Source organism: Staurois parvus, unplaced genomic scaffold (assembly GCF_062004578.1).
Source record: "Staurois parvus isolate SC_StPar_1 unplaced genomic scaffold, SC_StPar_1.0 ptg000152l, whole genome shotgun sequence".
NCBI lineage: Eukaryota > Metazoa > Chordata > Amphibia > Anura > Ranidae > Staurois > Staurois parvus.
In genome coordinates, this window is record NW_028317948.1 from 604,745 (window position 1) to 620,915 (window position 16,171).

The following is a 16,171-nucleotide window of genomic DNA, read 5'->3' on the forward strand; positions in this document are numbered from 1 at the left end:
GATTATGCTGAGTACATTAATGAACATATTGCTCTTTTGTCTGAGTTGTTTATGTTGTTACATGTTGCAGGCCTAAAATTAAACACAGAAAGAGTTCACCTGATGAAAATTCAGAGAAATACCTTCATATGTAGATTAGTCAAGAAAAGAGACAATTATTGCAAGAAACATTCAGAGCTATCACTTCCATTCCAATTCCAACAACTCATAAAGCGTTGCATCAATTTTTTAATAAAATAAATAATTGCAGAGAGTTCGTAAATCGTTTCACTGAGAAAGTTGAACCATTATATAATCTTTTGAAGAATAAAGATAATATAGTTGACTAATGGGGTCCAAAGGAGAAAAATGCTTTTGAAGTTTTGAAAAAAGATTTGCACAATGCTCCAGCATTAGATACAATAGAGGTTTGTTCTGCAGCAGATGAAACAGGAAGGGCGCTTCTAATTGTAGTATTCCAAGGTCAACTTTTAATAAAAGCGGTTAAAAACACTTACAATGTGGTAATATAAACAGGCTCTAATGTAATCCGTCAATAGCAGGGCTCTGTCCTCTAAGCGAAGGAGCTGCTGTGCCAGCCAGCAGCTGCAGGGGGACCTTTAGAAGAGGTGTTAAAGATGGCTGCAGCTCTATCCGGACTGCTGGAGCACACGCTGGAAAGCATGCTGTCCACGGACCAGCAGCACATGCTCTGAAACACATCACCGCTCCATGCTCTCATCACTTTCAATCCGTGGACAGCGTACATTCTTGCGTGCGCTCCAGCGGTCTGGATAGAGTTGCGGCCATCTTTAACACCTCTTCTCAAGCTCCCCCTGCAGCTGCTGGGTGGCAGAGCAGCTCCATTTTTTAGAGGACAGAGCCCTGCTATTGACATATTACATTAGAGCCTGTTTATACTACCACATTGTAAGTGTTTTTAACCACTTTTATTAAAAGTTGACCTTGGAATACTGCACTTAGAAGCGCCTTCCTGTTTCATCTTCTTCTTCACAGAGTTTGCTTCCACTCTTTAGAAGTGCTGCTCGGTACCGGTTTTCCTCTACATCATCCATCATTGACTGCCATACTTCCACAGCATCGTCCACCGACGTGCCCTGCTACCCATTTTGTTTGTTCTGAAGCCCCTTTTGTTTTGAAACCTCATATATCTGAGGATGCAACTTGTCTCAATCAAAAGAAGATAATGAGAGAATAATTAGCTACTTCTCCAGAGTTTTATCATCATTGGAAAAAATGTTTGCGTCAGGAGTACAGCAACTGCTAAGTGTTTATTATACAATCAAAGTATCAGAGCGCATAGAGAAGTCAAACAAAATCATATTACAGACACCTGACTGCTCACTAAGAGGAATTCGTGAGGAAGATGGTTTCAGAGAATATTGTGAAAAGTATCCTCCATGGTTTAAAGCATTGTCATCCAAACACATTCAAATAGGAGTAACAAGATATCTGCAGGAAAGCACACCAGTGTATGTTTGTACAGCTGTAACTGAAAAGTCTGTACCTCACTTTCAGCATAAGAATAGGGTATTGAACCAGTACTTGTACCCGCAGAACAGTCTAACACTAGAAATTTAGCGTCAGCACAGAAAATAGTTACGCATATTTCTAATTTTATAGAGATGAGAACAAGGGCATAGTCCATTGTCATCTCTGGGGTGATACAAAACCTTTTTTGTTTTTGAAAACAGGGTTTTGAGTCATGATCAAAAAAAGAGATGAAGCGTCCTGTCATACCTAAATTTCACACTACTTTTGTATTATAATCTAGGTCATTTTAGACAGGATAAGGACAGTACATTGATATAAAGATGTTTTCTGTGAAGGAAATTATAAAGTAGTAGGGAAATATAAAGTAGTGTTCAAAATTCATAAAACTATTGTCGCATAATTTTCAACGTTTTATGAAAAAAGGTACAAGAATAATGTAAATTGTTTAAGCCAAAGTAATGATACTGCATTTCTTTTACAGAAATGGCATCTAAAACCAAATATGGAGTCTAACAATTTCCTCCGAAGCTAACATCAAGAAATTCAGAAGTTAAAGAAGAGATCTTCTCAGGAAGAAGATTGGCCAAAAGTTTTATACTTCATACATATGACTGTTTTATCACGTACAGCAAGGTTTTTCTAATTTTACAGAACTTAAAGATATTTTATAGACATTGCATGAATCATCAGAAGAACTCTATCTACTACTGATAAAATAATGTTTTATTGAAAACATTGTTATAGGCCACATACACATTTTTGATGATACACTTATTCTGATACGAACATCCATATTAGGATAAGAATATTATTATTATTTTTACACATTCAAATACTGAATATTTTTGGGCTGAAACTTCACAGAGTCATTCCAGTTAATAGAACATCTTTTTTTAAAAGGTTACGAAACATATCACTCGTATAGGAGCAATAGAAACTTAGGACAAGTTTTAGAAAGTAAAGTATATTTCCAGAGAGCTAAAATATTATTGCTCATATTATTGCTTCATTTGATACAAGGTTGTGTGAGTAGGCCATGGATGAAGTGTGCATTAATTAATTAATTAATTTGATTAATCATAATTCAGGGGGACTTATATTATATTTATGGTAAGCTTGCAAAATATCTGGTTTTTATGATTAATCATATTTAATATTAAAATGTATGATTGGGGATACTACAATAATTTTAGATTGTCATTCTAAATTCAGAATTTGGCACTTATAGGACTTAAATTAGATTTATGGCAAGCTTTCAAAATAGCTTACTTATAGTGTTGAATTCTTCCGTTATAGGTGAGCTAGAAAAATGTCAGAGTATTTCTGGAGTTAAGTTAACTAGTTGGAAGCTGAGTGTAACAGGAAAGTATATAGGACATTTCTGTAGATGGGCATAGCTGGTTAGAAGATCTCTGGTGTAGGGTGTCCTGGGAGACAGGTGTGAACCAAAATACAAAGAATTAGTGTAATAGAGAAATAATTTATACATACTGTTAGTTAGAAATTAGTATGAAATAATATATTCTAGTAGTATCTGTGTGTATTTCATTTATGTTTTATAAGTTGGTACATAAATAGATTTTTGGTTATACAACATTATTGAGATATTATGTTGTAAAGAGATTCTAAGTTATACTAGAGTGTTACATGTGGGCTTCTCAATCAAAAGACCACATACTTCCGGTTCCGGCGCCATGTGAGGATGGAGTGATCTGTCGCTGCTCCCTGCCCTGAATGCCCACTGCACGTTGAAACCGCACCAGAGCTCTGGTTGCCTGGGCTGATTGTGTCACTCCCACCCTAGGGGACCGAATGGATCGCTTTCTGGAGCGTTCCGCTCCCTTACTATCGCAGGGATCCCGGCGGGATCCTGACTCAGGGACGGAGGTGACATCCAAGATGGTCACTGCTATACAGCAAGCACAGAATGCGGATGTTACCTCCCCTTTATCTCTACAGCAGGCAGGAGACAGTGATTTCTCACACACCAGGATTGCTCAGGCAGTGGTGAACATAATCACTTTGCTGATCTCGGAGGCAGTTGACAAAGTGGTACAACAAGGCATGGAACAGCTGTGGCAGGAGCTTCACAGTCAGACCCATAGGCTGGAGGAAGCAGAGTGGCATATTTTATCTGTAGAGAAGCAACTGCTCCAGGTAATCACTGCCATTACTACACGGGGGAGGGTACCCCAATCTATTCTTGACAAAATAGAGGATTTGGAGAACAGATCTTGTAGGAATAACCTACGTATTATAGGTCTGCCAGAAATCTATAAGTAATCCTCTTTAATGGAGCTCTGCAGCCACCACATCCCTGAAGTTTTGGGACTTTGCTATCCATGCGTTGTAGAAAGAGTTTATTGTGTGGGCCCGCTGCAAGAGCAAGAACAACAGCTGAGGCCCAGACCAGTTATTGTTAGATACCTAAACTATGCGGATAAGCAACTTATTTTGCAATTCTATCGCAAGGGTGGGAACTTTTCCATGGATAACCATAAATTACTATTATTCACTGACTATTCTGTGGAAGTGTCGAAACTACGCAAGTCTTTTGCTGCAACCTGCTCGCTTCTCTACCAGCATAATCTGCAACTTTCTCTGGCCTATACTGCGGTACTGAGTTTGCGTTCCCCTGAAGGTGACCAGCTATCATTCAATTCTCCTGAGGCAGTTAAACAATATGTGAAATCCATGCTGCCTGGCGAACTGTCCTCCACTCATCTTACGGATGATAATATTGCAGATGTGCCCACTGTGGAAACCAACACCACCAAACACCAAATCAGTCCACCGAAGCATCCTGCCAAATGCGGACGCTATGCTGCTGGTCCTAAGAAGAGGGGCGATACTTGACGCAGTTTGGCTGTGCCATTTTAATTTAAGGAGGGTGTGCTCTCCCCCAGCCTCTAATGTGCCTTATGCTACATTTTTCTAATGTTCGCCCTGTTGTATGTGTTCATCCTGAAGGTTTCCTTCCTCTGGTTTTACTATACCTTTCTGGTCTGAGCACCCTATTGGGTCCATAATACGATATGATATACTATCAGGTTGTAGCACTGTCTTCTTTACTCTTACGTTACCAGCTCTTAAGCTCAACATCTCTAGCTTCAAAAGCTTGAGGAGGAGCGACCGTTCCACATGCTATGAATGATCATCAGTGCTCTGCATGTCTTGCTATTGCGAGTCTGTCATCAGCACAGGGGTCTGAAAGCTAGACATTCTGATTGTGGTGAATTCCTCACATGGAAAAAAGTGAAGTGCATAGACATTCTCTGTTTTTGGGTTATTGTCTTACTTCTGGATTGTTTTTGTTTTCTTTTTGTATATCTGTTTATTGTGATATTATGTCTGGTTTCAAGTTGCTCGCTATACCATTTCAGATACATACCCTGAGGAGGAGGCCAGGGCTGAGATGCTCACTTCTTTGCTTGGTGTATCTATCTGTCTCTGGGGGCTTGTTCCTCACGGATATTGCACTGTGGTGAGTCTCCTCCTCCCTACCCCCCATCCTCTTGCCTGAGAACAATACTTCTGAATACCACGTGATTCATCTGCCCAGTAATATAATGGTTATATCCTGCAATGTTAAGGGACTTCGTTCTCCGGGCAAAAGGGTGAAAATCCTGCGACATCTAAAACGTTTGAAGCAGACATTGCCCTTTTACAAGAGATGCACCAGTTAGAATCTGATCTCCACCATCTCAAGAAATTATGGGTGGGGGAGGTTGTTGGTTCCTCGGCTATGGGTCGCAGGGCGGGTGTGGCTATTCCCTTACATAAACGTCTGTCCTACTCTGTTCGCTCGATAGTGACTAAGAGGGACATAAACTCACCGTTCACCTGTCTATAACATCCAAGGCTATAGCTATTACAAACATCTATGCCGTTAACTCTCCAAGTATTAAATTTTTCCAGGATCTTGCCTCGTGGGTCATGCGTTCCCCTGAACTTCTCCATCTAATGGGTTGGGACCCAACCCAATTTCCAGTTGCCCTCGAACTTCCTCCTCGCATTTGGTGGATACTATCTCTCATTTACACATGGTGAATGTTTGGCGCCTCTCTCACCCTACTAATAGGGAATTCACCTACTATTCACCACCACATGACGTCATGTCCCGTATTGACTACTTGTTCTGTTCATCTTCCCTTCTTCCTGCAGTCCAACACTCAGAGATTTTAGAAATAGCTGTCTCAGATCACAGTCCTATTGTAGTCACCCTTGATGATTTCAAACCCGGAGGTACTCCACCCCCCCGGCGGTTCCCCTCTTGCGCATAATGAAGATTTCTGCCACGCTGTCCTCAATGCTTGGAATGATTATGCCCTCACCAATGCGGAGCATGTTACTGACCCCCAATTTATTTTGGGAAATGGCTAAGGTGGTCATGGGGGGTAAAATTATATCCTATGTTTCTCAGTATAAGAAGCATTCCTTGGATCAGTTCTGCCAGGCTAGCACCACCCTTCGGACTGCCCAATTAGAGCAATGTCAAACTAGACCCCTGGAGGCAAGACGGAAATGGCAGGAGGCTTTGAGTTGTGGGTGGATCAAAGGGAATGGATTAAGAATTCTTATCACTCCTTGCAATTCCACAAATACTTGAACAAAGCTGGAAAACTTTTAGCCAATCTTTATTGTGGACCCTTTACTCCTACACATATCATGGCGCTCAGAGATCCCAAAGGAACCTTGACAACCTCATCACAAAAAATATCTTTATTTTTTATTAACACATTTTTACCAACAGCTGTATTCGGAGGAACAGGTAGATATAGACAGGGCGGAGAAGCTCTTACAATCTATCCATCTGCCCCATCTCTCTCAGGCCCAATTAGACGCATTGAATGCCCCTATCTCCTCAGAAGAGATCTAGATCATTGTTTATCAAGACATTTTAAAGATTACCACGATTGTGATCCTAGTGTCCTCAAATTTTGTGGCATAGATAGGATAGAGGCGCATTGGAGGGGTGGAGATAAGATTAGGGCTATCTCCAAGAATGAAACCTTTTGGATATATGAATTACAAACATTTAGACCTAGGGGTCTAAATGTAGATCTAGATCTTAATTGTTTTATTTCTAATTATTAAGGGAAGGGGATGCTCTGGTTCAGAAAATGTATATTTTATTTGATTTTAATTTAATTTTATTCAATAATAATCAATCTATTAGGTAATATTACTATATTGTAAATGTATTAGTTGGCTTAAAATATTGAATAATAATTTTTATATATTATTTTAAAAATTAATTTTAAAGTGTTTAAAATAAATGTATTAAAATAGTATCAGAGGATTTATAAGTATCAGTATTTATATAATTAAGAATATTTAATATGATTATTTATATGAAAAATTTAGTATTTAATATCCAGTCCATGGGAGTATTTTTGAATGATAGGGGTTATTGTGAGAAATGTACTAGGGTTATTCTATTTTATTTATTTTAATAATTTATTTTATTTATTTAATTTATTTAATTAATTATGTTAGTGTCTAGAATTATCTGTAAAGTTTTTTCCTACATAGCATGATATATAGTATATGTTAGTTTATTGGTGATTTATGAAGTACTTTTAATTATAATTGGGATCTTATAATTAGGATAGGTTGTTTATTGGATTATTGAGAAGACTGCACAGATATAAGAAATTCTTCGATATTGTGGCAGTTAAGAATAGGTTTTAAAGTTATTGCAGGTTGTCTGTTTGTAGTATGGAGACTACTACATGTTCCCGGTATATTATACGGAACTTTACTGGCAGGTCTCCCTTCTCCAATATGGCGATATGGGTCTCGGCGCCTGGGAGAGGAGGAGTAAAAATAGAACCTTCCTGTCTGACGCTCGTATCCCTTATGATTAAGTCTGATGACGAAACGTGTCAAGGGAAGTGACGTCAGACGCACATGAGAACCGGAGGTAGAGCGGCGGCCATTTTAATTAGTGGCAAGAAGCACACCAAACACTCTGGAAGTTCTTGGGACTGCAGCAAGGTCTGATTACACTGGAACAATGCGGTTTTAAAGGCTTGTATATTGTGAGTGTATATAATAAAGTATTTATATGGTGCATTGGCGGTATTACACTATATATTCCCCATATATTCTGGCATCTTGATGGAGTATGGTGTAGGGAGGATTATGGAGCTGGTATGCTGATGGAGCCTGAGGACAGAAGGAGAGAGGTTTAACCATAAGGATCCTTTCATGAGGGCTGTATGACTGCCATATGCTATGTGGATAAGGCATGATTATTTTGATGTTCTGGTAAGGGTATTTACTCCTTACTTTCAATAGAAGTGAACACGGTTTTTCACTTGTGTGGCACAACGTATGATTCACCAACACATTTTGCACTCTAGTCACTGCAGAGGATTCACAAGTGTGTTATTTTGCTGAGTGCATTCACTTATAGTTTTGTTTGCTTAAAGGGTAATGCACTATGTATGGTATTTTTCTCTTTCTTTTTTTCTTTGAGGTGAGCTTCAAATATTGGGATTGCTGTGTGGAGTCACCTATATAATTATTTTCACATTGGGGTTATTATTATAGTTTTGGACTTTATCATTTTTGGACTTGAATATTTTTAGATTTGATGGTTAATTTATTTATGTATTGGGTAGCATAATTTTGATTATTTACTTTGACAACTTCAAGGGTGAAGGTGGATTTATGCTATTGGGATTGTATTTGATTTATTACATTGTTTTTTGGAGTGGTAATAGTAGTACTACCCAATATTTGTCTATATAATCTGGCTTGTCTTCTCAGACAAGGGCTAGACTGGCTGACTCGTAAATCTATGTACTCCAATTACATGCTGGAGGCAGCTCTGGCCTACCCCTTTAATTTGGCTGTGGTTCTATATGTGCCCCTTAAAACGTTACCCTCTTGATTTAAACATAATTTGCTCATCTGAGATACGGTGATAGCATGGCAGGAAATCTGCACGTTGACTGGTGTTTCAACTACCATTTCCAACCATCTTCCCATACTCGGAAATCCACAGTTCCCTCCAGGTATGGCCCATGAAGCCTTTGTTTCTTGGGCTTCCAAGGGGCTCCAGGATGTGGCCTCTTTATGGGCTCCTAGATCTGGCACTCTTCGCTCTTTTCACAGAGATCTCCCAACGGTTTTGCCTCCCTTCTCACCACCTGTTTTACTATCTGCAATTGGCTAATTTTCTTAGATCACAGCTTAAGGGAGGTGGGGTGGACCTCGCTCGTCCATTGTTATATATTGCAATAAAACACAATCAGTACTCTATCTCCTCCTTGTATCCACACATGCCAAATCTGACTGAACTCCCTCACATGCGCGGGAGTGACATCATCCCTGTCTGGCCAATGTCATTGGCTGGCGATCAAAACCTGGAAGCTGTCTGCCTGAAAATGTCAGCGGTTGGGAGTGGAGATCTGGGACACCTCATCGCTGGATGCAAGGTGAGTATAGTTCTGTTTTAACCCCTTGATGCCGACCGTATGCAAATATGCGGCCTCTTGGCAGCTGGGCCTTGACGCCGAGCGGCCGCATATTTGCGTACCAGCACATATGTCGGTGTCTCATGGAAAGGTCCTGATCTCCCCTTGCGATCGGGACCTTTTACGTTCATGTGACCGCAGTGACAGCGAATCACGGCGGTCACATGACCCTAAAACCCCGCCCCACCTCCAAGCGTCTGAAACCCCTTAAAGGGCTGGGAGGCACTGGAATGAAGAGGTTAAAATCAACTGTACTATATTTTAAAGGTACTGTTCACACTGATGCAACCACAAAGTTATGCGACTTGTGATTTGCTTGAGAATTCTTTGCAACTTCCTTGCGACCTGCTTGTGACTTTTGTCATTTAACATTGCAGTCTATGGCACTCAATTCACACCAAAGTCGCAGAAACGTAGTGCAGGAACCTTTTTTTTGTCTCTGCTGCTTAAGTATCATTGATTAAGACGGTACCCATTTAAATTAATGCATTTTGACTTGTTTTGAACTTTTATGTGTTGCAAATTGCATGATAAGTTGCAGCAGTTTGAACCAGGACTTATAGTTGCTTTGAATCTCTAATGCTCCTGAGGAAGCAGACATAAGAAATCCGGGAAACACATTGCGCTTCAACACTATCTATCACCACTGCAACATAAGGAGCTTGTTACCGAGTATCCGGTTACCCATTATGTATGGATTTAACTATAGTCCAAGCACGGATTAGAGATCGCTATATGGCATCAGGGCAAATATGCTTTTGTGTTTTTAATGTTTTTACTCTGGGTTTTTTTTTGTACAAATAAATATTGTTTTACTATTTTCTGAAAAACATTTGCCTGTTTGTAGTGCCTCAGAAGTCCTCCACCATCAATGCAAACTAAATCTTTATATGAGTAATAGGATGTGGCACATGCTCCAAGAGCCAACACTGATATGATATTGTGTAAATAACTAATATCTTTGCTTTGGTAAAGAAATATCTCTAAAAAAAAAAGAAAGGAATAAAGTGGGGTAAATAATTGTACTCCTGTATCTGGCAATATCTGGACAGACTAATTTAATACATTCACTAAGGAAAGCAACTACAGTTTCACCAGCTTGCGGTTATTGGGTTCAAAATAGTGTCAGCTCTCAAAGCACCATTTTTCAGATTATACAGCCAACACACACATATATATATATATATATATATATATATATATATATATACACACACAGTATATATATATATATATATATTTATATATATACACATGCACACAAACACATACACACTGCATATATTTGTATATATATATATATATATATATATATATATATACAGTTGCAAGAAAAAGTATGTGAACCCCTTGGGATTACGTGGAGTTTTGCATGAATTGGGCATAAAATGTGCTCTGAACGTCATCTAAGTCACAACAATAGAAGAACACAGTCTGCTGAACATAATACTACACAAACATTAGATGTTGCCATGGTTTAATTGCACATACCATGTAAACATTCACAGTGCAGGGAGGAAAAAGTATGTGAACCTTTGGACTTAATAACTGGTTGACCCTCCTTTGGCAGCAATAACCTCAACCAAACATTTCCTGTAGTTGCAGATCAGACCTGCACAACGATCTGGAGTAATTTTGGACCACTCCTCTTTACAAAACTGTTTCAGTGCAGCAATATTCTTGGAATGTCTGGTGTGAATCACTCTCTTAAAGTCATGCCACGGCATTTCAATCGGGTTGAGGTTAGGACTCTGACTGGGCCACTCCAGAAGGCGTATTCTGTGCTGTTGCAGCCATTGTTTTGTTGAATTACTTGTATGCTTTGGGTCATTGTCCTGTCGCATCACCCATCCTCTGCGGAACTTCAGTTGGCGGACAGATGGTCGTACGTTTTTCTGCAAAATGTCTTGATAAACTCTGGAATTCATTTTCCCATCAATGACAACAATCCGTCCAGGCCCTGAGGCAGCAAAGCAGCCCCAATCCATGATGCTCCCTCCACCATGTTTTACAGTGGGGATGAGGTTTTGATGTTGGTGTGCTGTGCCTTTTTTCTCCACACATAGTGTTGTCTTCCCAAACAACTCAATCTTGGTTTCATCTGTCCACAGTATATTTTGCCAGTAGTGCTGTGGAACATTCAGGTGCTCTTTTGCAAACTTCAAACGTGCTGCAATATTCTTTTTGGACAGCAATGGCTTCCTCCGTGGTGTCCTCCCATGTACTCCATTCTTGTTTAATGTTTTCCTTATTGTAGATGTGTCAACAAAAATGTTAGCATGTGCCAGAGATTTCTGTAGGTCTTTAGCTGACACTCTGGGATTCTTCTTTACCTCATGCAGCATTCTGCGCTGTGCTCCTGCAGTCATTTTTACAGGATGACCACGCCTAGGGAGAGTAACAAAAGTGCTAAACTTTCTCCATTTGTAGACAGTCTGTCTTACCATGGACACATGAACATCAAGGCTTTTGGAGATACTTTTGTAACCCTTTCCAGCTTCATGCAAGTCAAAAATTCTTGATCGTAGGTCTTCTGAGAGCTCTTTTCTGCGAGGCATGGTTTACATCAGACAGTGCTTCTTGAAACCAGTAAACCCAAAACAGGTGTGTGTTTTTTAAGGGCAGGACAGCTGTCAGCAACACATCCAATATCAACACACTGATTGGAGTCAAGGTTGGCTCACTCCTGGCTCCAATTAGCTCTGGGAGAAGTCATTAAGCTAGGGCCTCACATACTTTTTCCTCCCTGCACTGTGAATGTTTACATGTTATGTGCAATTAAACCCTGGCAACATCTAATGTTTGTGTAGTATTATGTTCAGCAGACTGTGTTCTTCTATTGTTGTGACTTAGATGTTGTTCAGAGCACATTTTATGCCCAATTCATGCAAAACTCCACGTAATCCCAAGGGGTTCACATACTTTTTCTTGCAACTGTATATATATGTTTAAAAATGTGTGGAAAAGATTTAAAGAAACTTCGTAAAAAAGCTTTTTCTCTAGTCGAAACTTTTTGGAACGGAAAGATTTATTTTTAAGTATTATTTTGATTTGTTTTGAAATGCAGACAGTGCAGTAGGCTTGCTTTGCTGTAACTGGTATAATAGTACAATATTTTTGAGTGCCTGCAGGAAGATTTCAGCATTGCAGTGATTGCAGAGGTTCTGCTCCCAAAAATAACAGATAAAATGTTTTGATGTGTAATAGTTAGTGGAAATAATTTGCAGTCTTTCAGCAGGTTCTACCTAATGCTGTATTCCTAACCTTGGCTTTCTAAATTTGTGGTTTAAGGCAGAGCTCACTGCCAATAGCAAAAAAAATAGTCATTATTATTTTTGCTAAAATAAAGGGCAAGGTAACTTAAATGACATGTCTTATAAATAAAATTTATATTTTTAACCTTTTCTTTATTAGATACTATCCTTATAATTTTAAGATTCAATTGTGACATGTGGGCAGGAATACATTTTGCACAATAAACTGTACAGTAATCTCCCAGATCAGGGCTTGAAAAAGCCGCTCGCCCGCTCTCCAAATGCAAGGGGAAATCCTTGTGTGGCGACCACAGATGGAGCACCTCCACCTGCGCTCCAAGCCTCATTGTGAAGCCGAGTTCCGGTTTACAACTTCAGGTTTCCGACTTCCGGCTTCTTCTTCGGCACCGCCATTACACTGGCAGTGCCACTGTGGGGACAGATGCAGGAAAGGTCCGCTCTCCTCCGCTGAGAGGAGACACCCGCTCTCCACCGCCACGGGGGACTTGAGGAGAGGTCCACTCTCCCCCGCCGCGGGGGACACGAGACCCGCTCTCCACCGCCTTGGGGGACTCGAGGCCCACTCTCAACCACCTTGGGGGACATGAGGCCCGCTCTCCACCGCCTTGGGGGACATGAGGCCCACTCTACACCACCTTGGAGGACACGAGGCCAGCTCTCCACCGCCTTAGGGGACACGAGACCCACTCTACACCACCTTGGGGGACACGAAGCCAGCTCTCCACCGCCTTGGGGGACACGAGGCCCACTCTCCACCGCCTTGGGGGACACAAGGCCCGCTCTACACCAACTTGGGGGACACAAGGCCCTCTATACACCGCCTTGGGGGACACGAGGAGAAGCCCGCGCTACACTGCCTTGGGGGACACAAGGAGAGGCCCGCTCTACACCACCTTGGGGGATACAAGTAGAGGCCCGCTCTACACCGGCATGGGGGACATGTGAAGGAGAGACCAGCCAACGGTGCACATCACTACACCCGCCAGCTTAAGGTAAATTAAATTTTTTGTGCTGCGCTCTGGGGGCAAAATGATTTTGAAAAGGGGGTGTGGTTGGGGGGCAGGGCTGGGGTTGGGGGACGGGCCGGGGGCGGGGTTGGAGGCAGACCTGGGCAAGGTTGGGTAGGGCAACTGGTGGAGAGTAAGGTTTGTGCCTGGCTAGTAGGTCTAGACTCGAAATTTTAAACCCTGCCCTAGATGAATACAGCCACCTGACACTTATAAGCTTCCAAATCCATAAATTGCACAACAAAGGCAAATAAAATGTAAAGGTCTGTGCATTCAAAAGTATTTTAACACATGCTTTGCAACAGTTATATTTTCATGTTACGTTCATGCAAGATAACACTCAGGGGTATTTATTACTGCTCAAAGGGATCACAGTACTCTCTGTCAACTCTTTTCTCCAGAAGGCTAGCACAATCTGTTCAGACATCATCCAGTCTCAGCATCTCCTTGTGAGACTAAGGCCAGCTTCACATATATGTGCTGCAGTAACATGGCTTATAATGTGTCTTAACTCACCGCATGTAGAAGGTGTGTGGCAGTGCCTTTAGTTTAATAGGCTGCCTTAATGCAACACATGTTAACTGACTACATAACGTGCTTGTGGACTGCACAAATGTGAATGAGGCTCAAGATACTGGTCCAGGAATGGCATGTAAATGTCAGTGTGTGTGCAAATGCTATTATGCTCTTTTAAGCTCTTGCCTCTATATGTGTTATCAGCCAGTGAACCATACATCTCACTCATACAAGTCCGTTACTGCTCATCTTCTAAACTGTCAATGTAAAAGTCCACATATTTAGGGTGAATTTACCAATGGGGGTACATACAGCAATAAAAACCTGACAGAGGTTCTGACCTTTTCCCATTAACTTCAAAATTAAGAAAAAAATATTGCCTCTGGATACAATGATAGACTTTAACTGCTTCCCCGCCGCAGAACTACTACTACAGGGCGGCAGGACTGCACAAAATCACGTATATATACGTGATTTTGCAATTCCGGGTAGGGGGTGCAGGCACCGCCCTACCTGGGTCGTCATTGGCAGCAACAGCTGTCGATCATCGGGTCCCGGCCGGAGATTCCCTGACAGCACCTGGCGATCACCGAGGAACAGTGAAAGGAAAGAGGTCTGTGTGTAAACAACACAGATTTCTCCCCTGTCAGCACTGACATGCTGCTTTGTATTGCTCTGCACAGCAGAGCAATACAAAGCAGCTTGTTTCCCTAGTAAAACACCACACAGCACACAGTTAACCCTTTGATCGCCCGAGATGTTAACCGCTTCCTACCCAGTGTCATTAGTACAGTATCAGTGCTTTTTATTAGCACTGATCACTGTATTAGTGTCACTGGGGATGTCAGTGGCAGTTAGTTCCCCTCCAGTGTCAGAATGCCCACCGCAGTCCCGCTATAAGTCACTGATCGCCGCCATTACTAGTATGAAAAAAAATTCTAGTATATATACCGCCATTTGTAGACGCTATAACTTTCACGTTAACCAATTAATTTACACGTATTGGGATTTTTTTTAGCAAAGACATGTAGCAGAATACATTTTGGCCTGAATTTAAGACTACATCTGATTTTTTAATTTTTTTTTTACTGGATATGTTTTATAGCAAAAAGTCAAAAATATTGTTTTTTTTTCAACATTGTCAAAAAATAAAAAACGCAGAGGTGATCAAATACCACCAAAATAAATCTAATTTGGGTGCAGCATTGCATGACTGCGGAATTGTCAGTTAAAGTAATGCCGTGCCGTATCGAAAAAAATGGCCAGGTCAGGAAGGGGATAAATTCTCTGGAGGGCAAGTGGTTAAAGTTATTTTTTGTAATATCTTAAAGTGTTACTAAACCCACAACAGCAAAATCAGTCTGTATATGCATTAAAGCATGCTTGTTAAACTAAGTGGAACATAAAGGGTTAATCTTTGCATTGTGTAAAAATGCTGTTTGATCCTGACTTCTCTGATCCTCCCCTTCTTCCAGGGTTCCCCTCTTATCTCCTGATAAAACATATGGACATGTGGAGTCAGTGATTGGCAGAGCAGGCTGCTGTGATCGGAGATTGGAGAGAACAGCTGTTACAGGAGAGGGCAGTGATTAGTGGGTAAGGGGGACTATGACGCAATCTGATGACTTATGCAGGCCATAGATGGGTCGAAAATCGGCCGATTTTTTGGCCGAAAATAAAATCGGCCGATTTTCGGATCATTAGTGGGCTAATTGTTCGGCCGTTTTTCGGTATTTTGGCAGATTTTTTTTTATCGGTAAAGTTGGAAAAAAATCGGCCGATTTTGCCGATCGGCCGATTTTCGCGGCAATGATGGGCAAATCGGCCGATCTTTTTACCGATAAAAAAATATGCGCATGAGCAGTGACCTGCAAGTGGAAGACAAAGAAGAAAGAAGAAAAAGAAAAAGAAGAAGAAGAAGAGGATGAAGGAGAGGAAGAAGAAGAAGAAGAAGAGGATGAAGAAGAAGAAGAAGAAGAGGATGAAGAAGAGGAAGAAGAAGAAGAGGAAGAAGAAGAGGATGATGAAGAAGAAGAGGATGATGAAGAAGAAGAAGAAGAGGATGAAGAAGAGGATGAAGAAAGAGAAGAGGATGAAGAAGAAGAAGAGGATGAAGAAGAGGAAGAGAAAGAAGAAGAGGATGAAGAAGAAGAAGAGGATGAAGAAGAGGAAGAAGAAGAGGATGAAGAAGAAGAAGAAGAGGATGAAGAAGAAGAAGAGGATGAAGAAGAGGAAGAGGATGCAGAAGAGGATGAAGAAGAAGCAGAGGATGAAGAAGAGGAAGAAGAAGAGGATGAAGAAGGAGGATGAAGAAGAAGAGAAGAGGATGAAGAAAAAGAAGAAGAGGATGAAGAAGAGGATGATGAAGAAGAAGATGAAGAAGAGGAAGAGG